At 51.7% G+C, this 20,269-nt stretch overlaps 1 pseudogene; it reads left to right on the top strand.

The window, feature by feature from the left end:
- LOC103632368 (uncharacterized) overlaps positions 1–16,191 on the top strand; it is a 31,219-nt pseudogene extending 15,028 nt beyond the window's left edge.
- The last annotated feature ends 4,078 nt before the right edge of the window (positions 16,192–20,269 follow it).

Genomic DNA, 20,269 nt, shown 5'->3' with positions numbered 1-20,269 from the left:
ATTGATTAAAGATTATGATTTGTCCATTCATTATCACCCAGGGAAGGCTAATGTGGTGGCTGATGCCCTTAGCAGGTCCGGGGTTCCGAAGGCGGCCTTGCCGTTGATCGCTGATCTGGACCATGTGGGGATCACTTTGTGTTATGTCGACACCGCTAGCAAGGAGACTCAGATGCTTATTCAATCCTCTCTCATGGAGAGAGTGCGTGCGGCTCAGCAGCAGGATCGTCTATTGCAGGAAGCTCGAAAGAGGGTGGGTGATGGTAAACCGCGGGAGTTCACCATTGATGAGAATGATTTGGTTCGTTTCAGGGGCCGCCTCTGTGTGCCTCAGAAATCAGAGGTGAAGATGGATATCTTGAGAGAAGCTCATAAAACGCCTTACACCGTCCATCCTGGCGAAACCAAAATGTACCGAGATTTGAAGCAAAACTTCTAGTGGAAGCGGATGAAGGTTGACGTTTCTAAGTATGTGGCCGCCTGTGAAGTATGTCAGCGCGTGAAGGCTGAGCATAAGCGGCCTGCAGGTTTGCTGAAGCCATTAGAAATTCCAGAGTGGAAATGGGAGCATATCACCATGGATTTTGTGGTGGGTCTACCTCGTTCCCCTCGTGGCAGGGATGCTATTTGGGTGGTAGTGGATCGCTTGACTAAGTCTGCGCATTTTATTCCCATGAAGACCACAAATTCAGCTTCAGATTTGGTTGCCTTGTATATGAAGGAAGTAGTCAGGCTTCACGGGGTACCTAAGTCTATTGTTTCTGATCGAGACTCCAAATTTGTATCCAAATTCTGGGAGAGTCTCCATAGTGCTTTGGGCACCAAGCTTTCGCTTAGTGTCGCTTTTCACCCTCAGACGGATGGTCAGTCAGAGCGAACAATCCAAACCTTGGAAGATATGTTGCGTGCTTGTGTTCTATCATGGAAGGGTAGCTGGGAGGATCATCTTGCACTGGCAGAGTTTGCTTATAACAACAGCTACCAGGCTAGCATCAAGATGGCACCATTTGAGGCTTTGTATGGGAGGCGGTGTATCTCTCCTCTGTGCTGGGAGACTTTGGGAGAGAGATCCCTGGTTGGTCCTGATTGGGTTCAGCAAACTTCTGAAAAGGATCGGGAAATTCGTCAGAATATTTTGGCAGCTCAGAGTCATCAGAAGAGTTATGCTGATGTGAGGAGGCGGGATCTGGAATTTGTTGTGGGTGACCAAGTCCTTCTCAGGGTATCACCCACTAAAGGAGTTGTTCGGTTCGGTGTCTCTGGGAAGCTCAGCCCGAGGTACATTGGACTGTTCACTATCTTGGCCCGAGTGGGCAGCCTGGCTTATCGCTTGCTACTGCCGGATTCCATGGCAGGGGTACACCCGGTTTTTCATGTCTCTATGTTGAGGAAGTTCTTGCAGGATCCGGACCATCAGATTGAGATGGAACCAATTGCGGTGCAGCAGGATCTGACTCTGGAGTGTCGTCCGGTGCGTGTATTGGAATTCTCGGAGCGTGTATTGAGGAAGAGATCAATTAAGTATGTCAAGGTCTTATGGACTAATCAGTCTGAGCGTGAGGCTACGTGGGAACTTGAGGAGCTGATGCGGCAGAAGTACCCAGAACTTTTCGTTGTGGGTAAGTGTTGTTGATTTATTAATCTATTCTTTTGTCATTCCGATAGAAGCGTCAGAATTCGAGGTCGAATTCTTTTTAAGAGGGGTAGAGTGTGATACCCGATTTGCAAAGAAGAGAAGTTGGGGGTTGTTCTTTTAGTTTTTTTCTTCCTCATCCGGTTGTTGTTTTGGGGATTTGGAATTTGTAGAAAACATTCACAATTATGGCAGTAGAATTTATTTGGTTTGGCGCTGGCGATGGGGTCGGGAGCTATCGCGTGGGCTAGTTGGGCCGCGGTTGGAGATTCGGCCCATTATTCCTCCCAAACCCTAGCCGCCCTCCCTCCTAACCCCCTCCCCCTTTGTGCAGCCGCCCCCCCACTTCCCCCCACACCTTGGCCGCCGCCCCCCCTCCCATCTCCTCCTCTCTCAATCCTTGAAGCCACACCACCATACCCTAGCCGCCCCCCCCCAATCTCCTCCTCCCAAGGTGCCTGTTGGAGCGAAGGCAGAAACGCCACCCTTCGCTCGAAGTCTCCGCTGCTTAGCCGCTGCTCTGACAGACAAAGCAGGCAGGGACACCCTTCGCTTGATCGGCACCAGACGAAGACCGGCGACGAAGGCATCCCACAGTGCGGCCTCGTCCAGCTCAGAGGCCCACGTGCGATCCGGCCCATTGTAACGGGCCCTGCGTGGCCGCCGCGTGTTACGGGCCTAATTTGTAAAGGCATCCCTGTAATTACAGTCTGTAACCCTGCCTTATGGGAATATTCTGGGGATAACCTAGGTAGCTGAGGGCACATGCGTCCTTAACACAAGGCGCTGGGCGTTCAGGTACCTATAAATACCCCCGCACAGTGCCCGTGAGAGGCCTGGTTAATAGAGCTATTTGTCATCTCACGCGTAACCCTACTGTCCACACTGTTCACCCCTGTTGGCTTTCTTGCGACTGATAGCAAGTTCCAACATTTGGCGCCCACCGTTCGTGCTACGACAAAACCACCCGCGATGGCACCCAAGAGAGCTAACCCGAAGGCTGACGAGGCTGCGAAGGCAGCACTGCTTGCCGCAAGAAAGGGCAAGGCCCTCGTCCTCACCCAATCCACCCACCAAGAGCCCACTGAAGACAATGTTCCCCGCACCTGCGAAGACGACACCTTCCACACCTGCGGGCCCGAAGGACAATCGCAGCCGCCCCCAGGCTTCGCCCCACTAGAAGGCGCGGATCTCACCGAGGACGGCGAGGTCCTCGGCGTCTCAACAGAAGAACAGCTACAGCTGCGCGCCCTGCGCCTCAAGAACCGCAATCTCCAGAGGCAGAAAGAGATACTGGAGGCCAAGCGCCAGCGTGTGTCCGCACTAGCCAAGGTGCGGCAAATGATACGCGACGAGGAGCAGAAGGCCCAAGACCTCGAGCGCGAGATCGCGCTGATGCAGCGCGAAGGCCACCTCGGTCTACAGCAAGAGCCACCCCTCCAGCAGCGCGCACAACCGGAAGACACGCGCGAAGGCCACCTCGGCCTGCAGCATGGCCCACCCCTGCAACACCGAGCGCAGCCGGAGAACCCGCGTTTCCCCCAGCATGACTACACCTTCCAGCACGGCGCGCCATTCCAAGGGGTCAACTACCTCGACGAGCGAAGTCCCCTGGCGCCACACCTGCAAGTGACGCCTTGGCCAGCTAACTTCTGAGCAGGGACCTATCCCAAGTACAACGGCAGCACCGACCCGGCGCAATACATAATGAGTTATCAGGTCGCCGTTGCATCCACCGGAGGGGTCGACGCCACAATGGCGAAGTCTTTCATCATCGCCCTAGAGGGCCCAGCACTCACCTGGTTCACCAGATTGCCTTTGCTGTCCATTGATTCATGGAGAAGTCTCAGGGACAAGTTCCTGCTCAACTTCCAAGGGTACCGCCCAGACACCGACGTCTTGGCCGAGCTCTCGCTTTGCAAGCAGCTGGAAAAGGAGACTCTGCGGGAGTATTACCGCAAATTCTTAACACTCAAGTCACAGCTGCCCTCCGTCGATGATCAGATCGCTATCCACTACGCCATCAGTGGCCTTCGTGCCGGCGTCCTCTACAGTCATTGTATCAGAGATCCACCCAAAAACCTCCAGGAGCTATATCAGCTCTTTGAAAAATATGCCAAATCCAAAGAGCTCCACCAGCGCAAGGTTGAGTCACAGCGGAAGCCCAAAGATGCCCCGCAGTCCAGCCGCACATGGACGAGGACTCCGCAGCCAGACTCCGGTCGAGACGGCCGCAGTCAGCAGCAAGTGCACAACATCGCCAACCAGCATCCCGCTGCTGACCCCGCTCGCCGCCAGGAATATCCCCCCCAAGGCCGCGGAAATGGAACTCGTGGCAGGGGCCGAGGGCGCGCACAGCCGCCGCGCCGATTCTACTGCCTTTTTCACGGCGAAGAATGCGCCCACCAAACCAAAGACTGCCCCGAAACGAAGGCCACCAGAGACAGAATGGCACGGGCGCAGCCAGCCGACAACCCCAGAATTGTCGCGCACAACTACCAGCAACCCCCTCCACCATATATCCACGCCCCCGCTCCGCATCCACCGCACCACGCTTACCAACACCATCAGGAAGTACAAATCGTACCTCCTCCACCCCCACCTCCACACCAGCAACATCAAAACATCCCCCATGCCCCAAAGCAGGAAGACTTCGCCGATCAACCATATCGCGGAGTCATTCACATGATAACAGGGGGGTCAAGCACTGACTTCGACACCAAGCGGCAGAAGCGGGACCACTACCGCAGTATCAACCATGTCGCCGTCACTGGCCCAGTCGTGCAGACAAAGTGGTCCCACATACCGCTAACCTTCGACGCACGAGACGTCGACCTGCGCAGCGCCCCCCACATCTACGCCATGGTCATCAATTGCAGCGTGGCAGGCTGGGACTTACACAAAGTCCTAGTCGACAACGGCAGTCAGGCGGACATCATCTTCCTCCACGCCTTCGACCGCATGGTTATAAGCCACAGCCTGCTCAAGCCTTCGGACAACCCGTTGTATGGCTTCGGCGGCAAGGGCACCTTTCCCGTTGGCAAAATAGAGTTGCCCCTCTCCTTCGGTGTAGCACCCAATGCCCGAAGTGAGCAAGTAACCTTCGACATTGTCGACATGGTATATCCATACAACGCCATCATGGGCCGGGGCTCCATCAATAAGTTCGAAGCTGCCATCCACTGACTGTACCTATGTATGAAGATACCAGGTCCGCTAGGCGCTATTACGATCTACGGCAACCAGCAGACGGCGTGCAACATAGAGCGGGACTTCGTGCCTGGTCAGAGGAACGTGCACTGTCTCACGACCCAGTGTGAGGTCCCTGCGCCCGCCAGCCCAACCGATAAGCAGCATGACAAGGCACAGTTGCAGAGCCAAGACGGGACCAAGACTGTCCCCCTCGATCAGGCCATGCCCAGACAGACAGTCACTGTCAGCGAAGACCTTACCTCACATGAAGAAGAGAAGCTTCTCTGCTGCCTGGCCAAGAATAAAGATGTCTTCACCTGGTCCGCCCTCGACCTGGTCGGAGTGAGCCGATCCATAATTGAGCACAGCTTGGGAATTGACCCTTCGGTGCGACCAAAAAAGCAAAGGCTTCGCAAAATGTCCGACGAAAAGACAGAGGCCGCCAAGGCGGAGGTGCACCGCCTCCTAGAAGCTAAATTCATCGAGCCAGTGGCTTACCCCATGTGGCTCTCCAATGTCGTAATGGTGCAGAAAAAAAGCGGGAAATGGCGAATGTGCATAGACTTCACCAGTCTCAATAAGGCCTGCCCAAAGGACAATTTCCCGTTGCCGCGGATCGACAAAATAGTCGATAGCGCGGCCGGATGCGAGGTCATGTCACTCCTCGACTGCTTCTCCGGCTATCACCAGATATACATGAAGGAGGAAGACAAGGCTAGCACCAGCTTTATAACACCCTTCGGCACTTATTGCTTCATCAGAATGCCGGAGGGACTCAAGAATGCCGGGTCCACCTTCTCCAGACTCACCAAAACAGTACTTGAAGGGCAGGTTGGCAGAAATATATTTACATATGTGGACGACATTGTCGTCGCCAGCAAGAATAAGGAGGACCATCTCGCCGACCTCGCCGAGACATTCGCGAACATGCGAGATGCACGACTCCGCCTAAACCCGGAAAAGTGCATCTTCGGTGTTCGCCAGGGCAAGATATTGGGCTACCTGGTGTCACACCGCGGCATCGAGGCCAACCTAACCAAGATCCAGGCCATCGTCGACATGTCGCCTCCGCAGTCCGCCAGGGACGTCCAGCGTCTGACAGGCAGATTGGCCGCTCTCAACAGATTCATCTCCAGGTCCGCCGAGCGAAGTCTCCCCTTCCTCAAAACACTCTGCGGTGCAAAAGACTTCGCCTGGGGACCGGAGCAAGCAGCGGCCTTTGCCTCACTAAAACAGTACCTGTCGGAGCTGGCCATCCTCACGAGCCCCGACTCCTCGCTCCCCCTATTGCTCTATGTCGCGGCTTCGCCGCACGCGGTCAGCGCGGCACTAGTGCAGGAGCAGACAGTTGAGGGCGCGGTCAGACAGTGCCATGTTTACTATGTCTCCGAGGTCCTGACACCGTCCAAATGCAACATGACAGAGCTGGAGAAGATCGCCTACGCAGTTGTTATGTCTTCGCGCAAACTGCGCCATTACTTTGAAGCATTCAAGGTCCGAGTCACCTCAGACAGGGGGCTCGACGAACTATTCAGAAACCCGGAGGCATCGGTGAGGATTGTCAAGTGGGCAGCCGAACTCTCCGGCTACCACATCAGCTTCGAGCCCAGGACAGCCATCAAGTCACAAGTCCTGGCAGACTTCGTCGTCGACTGGACTGGGCCAATAACACAGTCGGACCCGTCCACAGAGAAGGTTTGGACCATCCATTGCGACGGCGCATGGTGCCATGTGGGGGCAGGCGTCGCTGCAGTCGTCACCTCACCAGCCGGAGTCAAACACAGATATGCAGCATGCCTCAGCTTCGCTCTGGAATCCGACAGATGCACAAACAATATAGCAGAGTATGAAGCGGTTATCCTGGGCCTCCGCAAGCTAAGGGCCCTCGGAGTCACCACATGTATCATCAAAACAGACTCCAAGATAGTTGCCGGCCAGGTCGAGAAGGACTATGCAGCAAAAGACCCCGCGCTCATGCAATACCTCGCGGCCATCCGAAGTCTCGAGAGACAGTTCAAGGGATTCACCTTGCAGCATGTGGATAGGGCCAAGAACGAGGAGGCCGATGCATTGGCCAAGGCTGCCGCCAGGGGCGAGTCCTTGCCCTCCGACGTGTTCTTTCACACCATCAGCATGCCAGCCGTCCGGAGCCCCGAAGGGCTCCAAATAACTAATGATAGCGAGGGCCACCGCATAGTCAACCTAATCATGACCGAAGACTGGCGGGCACCAATAACCCTGTTCCTACAGGGGTACTATCATCCAACCGACGTCAGTGAGGCCAAGTGCCTCAGACATCGAAGCCGGGACTTCGCACTGATTGAGGGCCAACTCTACAAGAAAGGGGTCAGTCAGCCAATGCTTAAGTGCGTCACCGAAACCGAAGGCATGCAGATCCTACGTGAAGTCCACAGCGGCACGTGCGGCTCGCACGCAGGGCCAAGGGCCCTAGCTGCCAAGGTGATCCGCCAAGGGTTTTACTGGCTCGCAATGATCTGCGCTGCAAATCGGGTCGCAAGGTCCTGCGAAGCCTGCCAGAAGTTTTCTCCTCGGTCAGGCAGCCCCTCGCAGTATACAAAGCTGATTGCCCATACATGGCCTCTCCAGCGCTGGGGCCTGGACATTGTCGGGCCCCTGCCCACCGCTCAGGGGAACCTCAAGTTCGCCTTCGTAGCCGTCGAATACTTCACCAAATGGATCGAAGCGAGGGCTGTTTCTACAATAACATCAAAGACTGCCCAAAAGTTCTTCTGGCAAAACATTGTTTGCCGCTTCGGAGTACCGTCCGAGCTAACAGTTGACAACGGCAAGCAGTTTGACAACCAGGATTTCAAGGATTTTTGTTTCTCCATCGGCACCAAGCTTGCCTTCGCTTTAGTCTATCATCCGCAGTCCAACGGGGTCGTGGAGCGCGCCAATGGGAAAATCTTCACAGCTGTCAAGAAGATGCTCCTCGACGAAAAAAGGCAGATGGACCGATTTATTACCGGAGGCAGTCTGGGCGCTAAACACAACTGAGTGCAGGGCGACTGGGTTCACTCCTTTCCGCCTTCTATACGGATCGGAGGCCATGACCCCGCAAGAAATAAAGCATGGATCCCCGCGTACAGTTCCGTCAGCCGTCCCCGACGTGGACGAGCCAACTTCAAAAGATCTCATTGACGGAGACCGGGTCTTCGCCCTACAGGCCCTGAACAAATACCAAGCCCAGACCAAAGCATGGCGCGACCACGCAGTCATCCCGAGGGAGTTCAGCGAAGGGGACCTCGTACTCGTCCGAACAGCTCGGACGGAGTCCAGGGGCAAGCTGGAGCCCAAGTGGGAGGGCCCCTTTATAGTCAAGACAAAAGCTTCCCCCAGCGCCTACAGGCTCACAACGCCAAACGGCGAGGACCTGGAGCACTCCTGGAACATCGACAACCTCCGCAAATTTTTTGTTTGACTCATAGGGGCTGATTCTGCCCTTGTAATTCGCCAAAAACAATCTTGTACCGGCCCGCACTCTTTTCCTCCCGGGGGGTGAGGTTTTTAACGAGGCGGAGCCATGTAATATATGTGTGAAAAATCCCCCGCAAAAACATGCGTCGAAAAAAGACCGCGACGACGGTCTTCGACATTCGACCAATTCGAGGTCACCGCGAGGCTAAGCGTTAGCCACCCTCGCGTGCGACAAATCCGCGCAGAAGTCGCCTAAGGGTGCAGCCGGACTAGCACAACAAGTGCGAAAAAATCCAATGTCTATCGCGAAGACTATCCGCGCAGAAGTCGCCTAAGGGTGCAGCCGGACTAGCACAACAAGTGCGAAAAAATCCAATGTCTATCGCGAAGACTATCCGCGCAGAAGTCGCCTAAGGGTGCAGCCGGACTAGCACAACAAGTGCGAAAAAACCCGAAGTCTATCGCAAAAGACTCCGCGCAGAAGTCGCCTAAGGGTGCAGCCGGACTAGCACAACAAGTGCGAAAAAATCCAATGTCTATCGCGAAGACTATCCGCACAGAAGTCGCCTAAGGGTGCAGCCGGACTAGCACAACAAGTGCGAAAAAACCCGAAGTCTATCGCAAAAGACTCCGCGCAGAAGTCGCCTAAGGGTGCAGCCGGACTAGCACAACAAGTGCGAAAAAAGTGCGAAAAAACCGAAGTTTACCGCGAAGGCTATCCACGCAGAAGCCGCCTAAGGGCGCAGCCGAACTAGTACAACAAAAGCAGAAACGACAGCATCAAACCATCCGTGCTAAGACCGACTATAATCACACCAGCACAGCATAACCAACCATACCAGACAAAGTACACAGCGCCCTCGCAGGCACAGGCGCGCGAGGGCACACAACTTCATCGTACAAGCCTTTACACATATACAAGCGAGGGCGCCACACTCTACATCGGCTCAACCTTAGGAATAATTCCCATCTCCCTATAATTAAATAACATTATCCTAAGCTCCTCACCCGCAAAAAGACTTCGCAGTTCCCCTTCCCCTGTACTCGCGGCGGCCGGCAAAGACAACAGTTCCCGCCGACCAGCCCTACTCACACGAAGCCGAGCCCCTTCCTCCGCGCTAACTCTACGCTTTGCAACCGCCCTTCGTCGTCGGCGCCCGGTGCTAGGACCTGGCACGTCTGGCGCGTCCGCGGCGTGTGGCGTAGCCTCCACCGCAGCCACGTCCAAGGCCGCAAAATAATCCAAGTCCTCCTCCGACGACTCCTCAGTCCACTCAACCGAGCTCCCAGAGTCAGTAAAATCAAAAAACTCAGATGCAGATTCACCATATCCATTACCACCTTCCGCGGTCGAAGCCGCCAAAAATTCAGTAGTAGCGGTTGCGTGCGCAGGCCCAAAATCTTGAACCTGCGCAGCAACCAAAATTCAGCAAAACATCCAAAATTCCCCAACCCTATACACCCACTATGCCACCTGCGAAGGCCCTGGCGCTGCGGGAGCCTCCGCCGCTGGCTCCGCCGCCGCTTCTGCCGTTGTTTCCGTCGCCTCCGCCGCGGGATCTTCAGCACTCGGCACAGCAGCTGCGGGGGCATCAGGGGCGCCTTCGGCCACCTTTGGGGGCAGGTCTTCGCCGGCCGCAGCAGATGTGGGGGCAGCCGTCGCGGTCGCCGCGGTCTCCGGGGTTGGCTCCAGGGCGACCCCGGACACGGCCTCCGCGGGGGCCGGCTCAGGGTCAGGCAGCGCGCTGTTCAACGCCTCGAGGTCGTCCACTCGCTCGCCACGCAACGCCTAAGACAAAACACGCAAGATTCAGCAAACACACGCAAACCCCACATCCAACAAACGCCAAACAAACGAAAATGTTACCTGAGCCATCGCCGTCTCCGCCCGCTCCCTGACCACCTCGCGACCGTGCGGACCCCACATCCGGTCGTAGAGGGCCCCGGCAGAATCCTTCACCACGAGGTCTTCAACCTTATAGACATCTCGATCAAAATCTTCATCCGCCTGGTCGAAGACCTCGAAGTGCCGGCACCCTTCGCGGGAGAGCGCGTTCATCGCCCCCTCGCAGGTAACCAGGGAGGCGTATGACATAAACCCCCCACGACAGCGGGGAGTTCCTGCACCTCCTCCTGCACCCATTGCAGACAACGAAGCCCGGGCTCTCGGTCCGGCACCTCGAAGTCATCGGTCCGCGCACCCAACTCACGATACGCATCCATAAGCTGCGTGCGCGTCCGTTCGGCCTCCGCACGCATCGCGGCCTCGGCCCCCTTCGCGCGGCTCTCCAGGGCGGTGAGCCGCTCCTGCAGATGTTCGGCGAGCTCCTTGGCAAGATTGCCCTCCGCCCACGCCAGTTTGGCCTCCGCCTGAGCAGCCTGCTCCTTGGCGATGGCCTCGTTGGCCTCCCTCCTCTCCGCCGCCAGTTGGCGCCGAAGGTCAGCCTTCTCCTTCTCCAGCACGGCCACCTTGTCCGTCAGTTTTCGGCACTTGCTGTCGGAGGCTGATTTCTCACGGACAGCGTCAGCATGTTGCGTTCGAAGTCTCTCGACTTCGGCAGACACAGCTGCCGTGAGGGCCCCCGACGCAGTACGGCTGGCGAAGTCAGCCACCTGCAGAGCACATGTAAGGTCGTTGCCCGTAAAAAAAAGAAGGGGGGGGGAGAGAGTATAGCTCAGCGGACCTGACTCAGCGCCTCCGTCACCTGACTCAGCGCCTCCGTCACCCCCTTCAGCCGGCGGGTCGCTGCGCCCGCCTCGTCCCTGACAACCGCGAGGGCCGACACCTCGCCTCCGGAGCCAAGAGCCTCGCCCCTCGCCTTCGGCACTATGCCAGCCGTCGCGATCGCCGCGGCAGGCGCAACCATAGCAAGCTGGCCCTCGTCCGACCCTGCAACGCACCAACGAATTAAAAAAAACACAAGCCAGCGACTTACCACCAAGATAGTCCTCCACACAAATGTCGGTGGCGAAGTCGGCGACACGCTTGCCTGCCGACGGCAACGCTCGGGCCGCCTTCGCGGCCTCCGCCACCCTGCTGAGCGGCGGCACAACCTTCGACGGTTTGGAGCCTCCGGCGCCCGCCGCTGCCTCTAGCGCCTTGCTAGATGCAGGGACGCCTGACTTCGCCGCCAGCGGCGGCTTGCCTCCGCTGGGGGCCGCATCCTTCGCCGACCCCCGCTTTTGCCTCTTTGGCCTGGCTTCAACAATCCTGATAGCCGCCTGCCGCTTTTGTGCAGCCCCCTGGCGATCCTTGTCCATCACTGCCGACACAACAGCAGCAATATTCCGCCCGTAAGGAAAAACTCTCCATTTGCGAACCATGCGAGATGTAAAAACGTCCCCGCTGGCCGCGCGGGGGATAGGAACATTCCTAGGCCAGCAACCCCCGGTAACCTTCAGCATCCGAGCCGAAGGCTCCCGGAGCTCGGGCGAAGACATCCTTTCCCCCGGGGCCGCGCATGTCCTCATCAACTCTCTAGCAAACCCATCGGAAACCACAAGTCCTCCCATGGCAGTACCTAGTTTCCTCTTCTTAGAGGATGAGGCGGCCGCCGGCGCAGGGTCTTCTTTAGTCTCCACCACCGGTTTCTTCCCCCGGCGGTCCGCGTCGTCTTGACCAGGATAGCCGTCATATGGCAGTTGGTTCAATTCGAAGACCCTATTCAAACGGTCATTCGACCCGCGGATCTCCCAGCTGCGCTGGCCCTCGGTCCTCGGCACATAACGCCCAACAAGCCGCACCGCCTCATCCTCAGCTTCACGCACAAAGGCGGCCGAATCACGGTTTCGCAGATTTAGCGCGAAGGCGGGACTCCGCACCATCTCTCCACCACGGAAAGGCATCTAGCGAGGGCATACTTCGCCCAACGCCCAACGATGCGCCAAGGGCCATACCCCGTACGCCACAAACTCTTCAACCAAGTCGCGCCCACTGCTCTGGCCGGCGGCACACCGAAGGGCCCCTTCGTCCACATCATCCTCTGCCACTTCAAAGGGCGGGTACGCCGAGTAAAAATGAGAGCACATCTCGGACACGGGAAGTCCCTCGTGGCCTTCGACGGTACCCTCAGCAACGTAAAACCAAAATTCATTCCAGTTGCCCCACTTGTTGCGGGCGCAAGGGACCAACTCGACTACTGGCATCGTGGTCTTGCCGGTCTTCGGCGTGAATGTGCAGGACCCAAACTGAGCAACTTCGTCCCCGATCATCCTCTTCTGCCAGTGTAAACAATAATGCTTCGCAAAAACTTCGACCGATGGCTGTCCGCCGTACGAAGTCGTCGCCCAGACATACTTCGACAGGGCCACCACGGCATTCGGCGTCAGCTGATGTATTTGCACGTTGAACCTGCGCAGGACTTCGCCAACAAACCGATGCGCAGGCAAGCGGAGACCGGCGGCGAAAAATGCCTCGAAAACAACCAACTTGCCCTCCGGCTCGGGGACTTTCTCCGTCCCCGGGGCACGAGCAACTCCGCCGCCGAAGTAGCCCAACCGCTGCATATCCTCCACGCGGGCCGACGACATTCGCGACACGCCGAAATCAACAGAATCGCCGGCGCGCAACTCCTCCGGCATCAAACTGCTCAGCGTCTCCTCCGACGAGGCAGCGGCTGGCGGCGAGGAACCGGCCGGCGGCGTAGCGGCAGCGGAAGAAGAGGAAGACGGCATCGCTACGTACCGTCGGCGGCGGCGGGCAGTCTGCTTCACTCGCGCCAGATCTCCGGCGAACAAGAGCACGGCGGGCAGACGAGCAGTAAGACGGCGGGCGGCTAGGGTTTTCGCGGAGCGCGGAAAGTAAAGTTCAAAAAGCACCGGCCCCCGCCTCCTTTTATAGGCAGGGCGCGGCTCTTCGGGAAACCCGCAATCCAACAGAGCGCGGCGCTTCGGGAAACCCGCAATCCAACAGTACGCGGTCAATCAACGGTCACATCAAAAACCCCCGCGGAACCACTTCGAGCGAGGGTAGCGTCTCCGCCATCTAGCGACGTCTTCGGCACCAGGTGACTTTGTCGAACTGGTCCCTCGGAGGGCAGATGTTGGAGCGAAGGCAGAAACGCCACCCTTCGCTCGAAGTCTCCGCTGCTTAGCCGCTGCTCTGACAGACAAAGCAGGCAGGGACACCCTTCGCTTGATCGGCACCAGACGAAGATCGGCGACGAAGGCATCCCATAGTGCGGCCTCGTCCAGCTCAGAGGCCCACGTGCGATTCGGCCCATTGTAACGGGCCATGCGTGGCCGCCGCGTGTTACGGGCCTAATTTGTAAAGGCATCCCTGTAATTACAGTCTGTAACCCTGCCTTATGGGAATATTCTGGGGATAACCTAGGTAGCTGAGGGCACATGCGTCCTTAACACAAGGCGCTGGGCGTTCAGGTACCTATAAATACCCCCGCGCAGTGCCCGTGAGAGGCCTGGTTAATAGAGCTATTTGCCATCTCACGCGTAACCCTACTGTCCACACTGTTCACCCCTGTTGGCTTTCTTGCGACTGATAGCAAGTTCCAACAGTGCCAATCCTTGCCGCTCGGATCATCGTCACGTGGTGCGAATCTTCAATCGTTTTGGTGGAGGGAAGAAGGGAGGAAGGAAAGGGGGAGAATCCAAGGTGGTGGACTTCCGGATCGTTCTTAGGGATTTGCCCAAACATCCGGTGAAGGCAAGTAAAACTGTGATGGTTATTCCGTCTGTCAGATGAGGAGTCTTATACATGATTATGTTTTGCTATTGTGTTCATATTCATATTTTTTTTGAGTACCATCATTTGAAATGTTCATGTTTCATGGATTTCATATGTTGAGTTTGAGGTTTGATTATGTTACTCAAGTGGTTATTATGTGGAATGGGTGGAAGTATATGTCTAGCACATTTTTATTTGGGAAGAACTCATGATGTTGTCATGCATAATGCACTCATCATCCATTGCATTGAAGTTTCGTCGCGATCTTATGGTCTGACCATACCGGTACATTGAGCATCATATGTTGCCCGAGAAGGGGTATGGTGCAGCTTCATATCCTTAGTGATATGGAGGCAGAAGTCATTATTGCATCTGTAGCCATGTGCATTCATGGGAGAGGTGTGGAATCTATTATGTGGATGTGGTTAATTTGGACTTGTGCATGGTGATTCTTCTTGGCGTTAAGAATTTAGTTATTTGCTTACTTGCTGCAATTTACTGTTCAAAAGAAAGAAAGGAGTTCTGAACCATGTGGTTGTGTAAGCACAGTTGATTTACAATGTCCTATTTGTTGTTGTTATGTTTACTTGCTGAGATGTATTATCTCACATCTTGCATTGTTTGATGCAGGCACCTAATTTCTGCTTTGGGAATAGAGGGATGTAGCAGCACGACCACTACACCTTTAATAAAGGAATCACCATTTAATAATGTTGTTAATCAGAATTGGTCAAGTCTAGTGATTTGCCTTGTTCTTGGTTGAGCGTTTATCTTGGGGTGGGCTGAGTTCCTCATCCCATTTGTTTTGCTTCAGTTGGGGCATAAATGAGTTTACCACTTTGCATTTAGCTTCTACTATGTGAATTATATGTCTTTATATCCTGTATGAACTTCATGTTTTCCCCTCCTTGTTATGTTAGTTTCAAAGGAGATGCTGCCGGATTTTGCTATATTTCCTTTCTTTATTACGCCTCTTGTGTTGAGTAAGTTAGGTGGGTGGGGTTTTTGGTAATATCCATTGTGTGTGACCAGTGGGGTGTTACAAAACCAAAGTTCCAACATGCTGTGACAATGGCCATAAAAAACTTTCAAGCTCATCTTCAAAGGCTTCAGCTGCAATTGATCAATATACTTTCTTCAGAAAGCAAGCTGGGTTATTTGGAGGAGAAGAGGTTAAAGATTCAGCACTTATGGCCGCGCAAGTGCAGGTAAGTCCTATTGTCTAGATTTATTATGGTGTTGTCCTTGAGAGTTGCCTCATTATTTGTGCTGATTGTCCTATTTTTTCATATTTTCCTAGCTGATTGGTGGGATCAATATGGTGGAGACTACCTAGAATTACACGAGTTTAAACGTCGTATTGTTTCTCAATGCATGTCCTCTAGTGGTTGTGAACATAATTGGAGTAGCTTTGCTTTGGTTCATACAAAATTGAGGAATCGGTTGAGTTATGATAAGTTGCATAAACTAGTTTATGTTCACTACAACTTGAAGTTGCGCATTCAACATTACGAAACTAATATGGAAAGTCTTGAACAAATGAAAAACTCTAAAGATAGGAACATAGATCCATGTAGCATCATGATAGATGTTGCTATGTATGATGAAGGCAACCCGATTATGGAATGGTTGTGTAGTTCTAGGAGTGAATCATTGCTGACACTTGATGAAAATGATGAGCCGGAATCACCTAACGGACCAAGTGGATTCGTTTTAGAGGAGTTAGGAGGATTGAATGAAGAAGACATTGTTCTTTTAAATTTTAGGATTGGTTATCGTAGGAAAAAAGTTAGGAAAAGGAAGGTTGCAGAAGAAGATATTGGAGATGATTTCCTATTAGATAGTAGTGAGGGAGCGAGTAGCCCAACCTATGACGAGTCAGGTGACATTGAGTCAAATGATGGTGAGTTCACTTTTGAGTTAATTATGCACTATTTGTCATGTCCTTTTTATGATTAAAATTATCTTTAATATCATTGTGTAAGGTGGTGGTGATGATGAAGATGGTGACCCTAGTGGTCCAAGTTCTGCAGCTAGGCCACCAACTCATAATGGTCCTGGTAAGCAAGTGAAACCGATAGTGTACTTGCAAATAATTGTTTCAAGAATGTATTTTGTTTTCATATCTATGTATCTTGTGTAGGTCAAGATGAACAACCAGCCGCTCTCCGTCCAAGATCAAAAAGGCAGAAGAAGCTCTCTATCAAGGGCTTGTACATGCTTGAGAAGGTTAAGTACATCTAAGATTATAGATGTGTTGTCTCAGTGTTTCAAATATTTTCTTTTACTAATTAATTTGTTGTCTTACGGTTGGAAAATACAGTGGTCTAATATTTAAGCACAAGCACAAGAATACGACGTATGCATGGACTGATTCAATGGCAAGATTTTGAACATGTGGCTCTACCGTATCAGCTCTGTTTCCGTTTCAGCACAATATTGCTGCTATATTTGGTTTATGTGACCTACCAATATTTAGAACTGTGATTGATTTCTATGCATTATTTGAACTATGGACTATCAATTCTTTGTGTCTCAACACTAGTGTTTTATTTACTGGTGCAAGGATGCTACCAAAGTACTTTATTTATGTAATATTTGGTTTATTTGGACTATCTCATTATTCTATGTTCTCTATGGATATATATTTGCAGTCAATTTGTTATTCATTTTGCCATTTATAGAATCGTTACATGTACATAGTGACATTAGGTGGTTTAAAATGATCTATATGTTTTTTGATTAAATTGAGTTGTTCATTCTAAATATCGTTCGATTTTTTTGAGAAAAATGAAAAAAATCGAGAAATCCGAGAACCACGTTTCTCGGTGAGGTCCGGTTTTTTCTGCTATCGGTAAGGTAAACCCTGATCCGAACACATAATTAAAAAAAATTACATGATTCAAAAAATAAATTAAATGTAAAGACTTAAGAAAATACTTAATAGTTCATACAGTCCGTGATGGTTTCGGACGGTCCAGCCATAGGAGCCGGATGGTTGGCAAGTTGCGTAGGAGCCTATAGTGCATGTGTTTTGTCGACTATGGCCGCTTGTGCCTTGGCTTCAGCGACCTTTGGCCTTCATTGCTTCTGTGGGTACTCTGGATGTGTCTTGTTGAATACTCGCTCAACTTCTTTTTCTCTGTTTTCCTTTTCTCTTAAACACTGAACCTTGCGTTTTTGAGATCGTGAAAGACCCGATGGGCACCATCGAGGCATAGAATATTTGGGATCAAGTAATTTCCTTTCAGCTTTATCATTACTAGCTACAACAACTTCCTCTCCCTTGGTCGATTCTCCAAAGGTCTCTGACCCCTCATTGTTAGCATTAATAATGACATATGTAGTGCCTACCTTAACAACATCACCGTTGGTTATTCTTGCTAAATTTTTTTAGAACCTGAAGCTGATGACTCTAGTACTAAAAAAGTGGGAGTTTTCTCCTTATGCCCCTGCCGGTTTAGTCGGCCTTTGTGGCCGATGACTCTGACATTTTTGGTGCACCTAGGCCTAGGGCTCAGATTGAGGAGTGCTCAATCGGTCAACACTAAAGTTTGGTGTGCCCCCAACATGGTTGTTGTATCATCCCGTAGGGATATTGTGCATGTATGCTCCCCACATTTGGTTAGGCATATATGTTCGTGGTCTTGATTGTGGATTTGGGACTAGCCAGACAACATCCCTGGCTGATTTATTCGGCATTACTTCCTAAGACTGTCACACCCGTATTTGAGGGGCAAACCCGGGTGCGTCTCATATATGCACCAAACAAGATCAACACATATAATGACTCTATGTATAGAGACGAATGTCAAAAACATTATTACGTAACGAAAATGTCTTACAATATAACTGATAATAAATAAAACGAACTAATATTATTATTCCATGGCGCCATCAAGCTGACTGGGAGACGACACCTAGACCTCGCCAAACTCATTTTAGTAATCCTCCTCCTGCAGAACCTGGATCTCACTCCGGTAGGGAGGAAATATCCTAGGGTTGTCTTGGGGTCAACATACCACCCAAGATGTCTGTAAACTACATAGAGTCGAGTAAAGGTGAAAATTGGGATGGGGAAGACTAATCTAGGCTAAATTACTACTACTCCTAAGACAAAAATGTTTAAGTAATGATAATAGATTGATTTGATCGATTGGGTATGCTTTAATTGGTCGTACCTCTATATATTTATAGGGAGAGGTCTAGACCCGTTCATAGGTGCTCCCCAGCAGATTCAACACGATTAGTTGGATAAGCACATGCGGGAAAAGGACATCCGCCCAAGTTAATCTAATCGCAACCCGGTCGGTCTACACCCGCGGACCATCTAGTCGTGTCTAGGTGCCAAATATGATGCTCAACAAACTGGACTAGGCATTTTGACATTCCTAGACTAAAGATTCCTTATGATAGATATGATCAATAACTCTTCAATGCATCAACTGTAGTCAACATAGAAAATGAAAAAATAACATAATTGTGGACTTTGTCATGGATAAAAACAAAAGCTCGTAAAAAAGATTGCCCTACACACAATAGCATTGTACACCACTTTTGTGACCACGCTTATTTTCGGTGGCCAGAGTTCGGCCGCCGAAAATAAGAATTAATTTTCGGCGACGCGCGGTGGCCACCGAAATTAGGCTTATTTTCGGTGGCTTTTGACATGGCCGCCGAAAATACGGCTATTTTCGGCGGCCACTGACATAGATTTTCGGCGGCCTAGCCCAGGCCGCCGAAAATAAGGCTTTTAAAACACATTGCTACCTCCTCCTTCTCTCTTCCCTCATCTCACGCACGCACTGCCGCCAGCCATTCTCCGCGCCTCGGCCCCGCCGCTCACCGCGCCTCCGCACCCCGGCCCCGCACCCGCCCCGGCCAAGTCCCTCCGCACCGCCCTCGTCCGGCCCCATCATGTCGAGCCGTCCGGGCTCCCGGCCGCTGCCGAGCCCTCCTCCCGCCACCACTCCGCCGTCGCGACCGAGCTTATTAAAAGGTTAATTTTTTTGCGTATTCTATTCCATATTTTCGGCGGTCGTTATTTAATTGCCGTCGAAATTAGTATATGATTGTAATTATGTTTATTTGATTTTTGTGTGATTAGTATTATTGTTTAGTTCGATTTCATAGTGGTATATGTGGTTCAGTAATTAGGGGCATATTGTATTTGTGGCATTAATTTCATATTCATATGGGGTACTATTATATTATTAGTTTTATAAGTACATTATATTGTATGTCGTACAATTGCCATATTAGTGGTATGTGGTACTTAGTCTGATTTGATTAATAACATATCGTTTCTTTTGTTTTATATATAAGTAATATATTGTTTAGTGGTAGCGAGGTTATGTTGCCGAAATTTTCTTTGGGTCCTGCTAGCTTGTGGGTTTAGAACCTATCCTTGCCTATAGATGTAGGACCGATACCCTTGATGAAGTTAAATAATGTTTTTATGTTATGGTTCGGTTTAACAGTCTCAGGCATGGCTGAAGATCGTGCATGGATGTACAATGGTTGGAATAGGAATGGATGTCATTCTGATGATTGGCTAGCTAAGACCAAAGATTTTGTGGACCATGTATTTTCCTTGTCATTAACCCGCACTATCAGATGCCCTTATAGGCGGCACGAAAACAGTATATTCCTTAATATGGAAAGAGTTAGCCTAGATCTTTGTCATTTTTTATTTATGCCCGGATATGAGGTGTGGGAACATCATGGTGAGGTAGTATCCAACCCCAATGTAGAAGAGGAGGAGAACAATGATTGGGCTAGCAATGATGCAATGCACGAGATGCTAGATTCGCTACATCCAGAGTTATAACTATGCTCCAAGGATCCTACCACACCAGAGGTTTTTAGATTTTTAAACAACTAAAAGACTCTGAAGAGTCGTTGTTGAACACATAGATGTGAGTATACTCGCTTTTGTGACTCAGCTCATGGCCATTAAGTCCAAGTATTTTTTTCTCGAACAACTGTTACAATGAGATTTTAAAGTTATTAGGAGATGTGCTGCCAAAGCCCAATAAGTTGCCTAAAGACATGTACCATTCCAAGACAATTATCAAAGGTCTCGGTATGGATTATGAAAAGATTGATGTGTGCAAAAATAATTGTATGCTTTTCATGAAAGAGCATGCAGGAGAGAGAAAATGTCTGAAATGTGGACAATCTAGATTTGTGGAAGTTGTTAATGATGAGGGTGACAAGGTGATGACAGATGTTGCACATAAGTAGCTTCGCTACTTGCCACTAACTCCTCGAGTGAAACGATTGTTTCTATCTAAAAAAATCGCCATGCACATACGATGGCA

This window comes from Zea mays, chromosome 7, assembly GCF_902167145.1.
Source record: "Zea mays cultivar B73 chromosome 7, Zm-B73-REFERENCE-NAM-5.0, whole genome shotgun sequence".
In the NCBI taxonomy this organism is placed as follows: domain Eukaryota; kingdom Viridiplantae; phylum Streptophyta; class Magnoliopsida; order Poales; family Poaceae; genus Zea; species Zea mays.
Note: the sequence above shows the minus strand (reverse complement) of the source record. Positions and strands in the feature narration are given on the sequence as shown.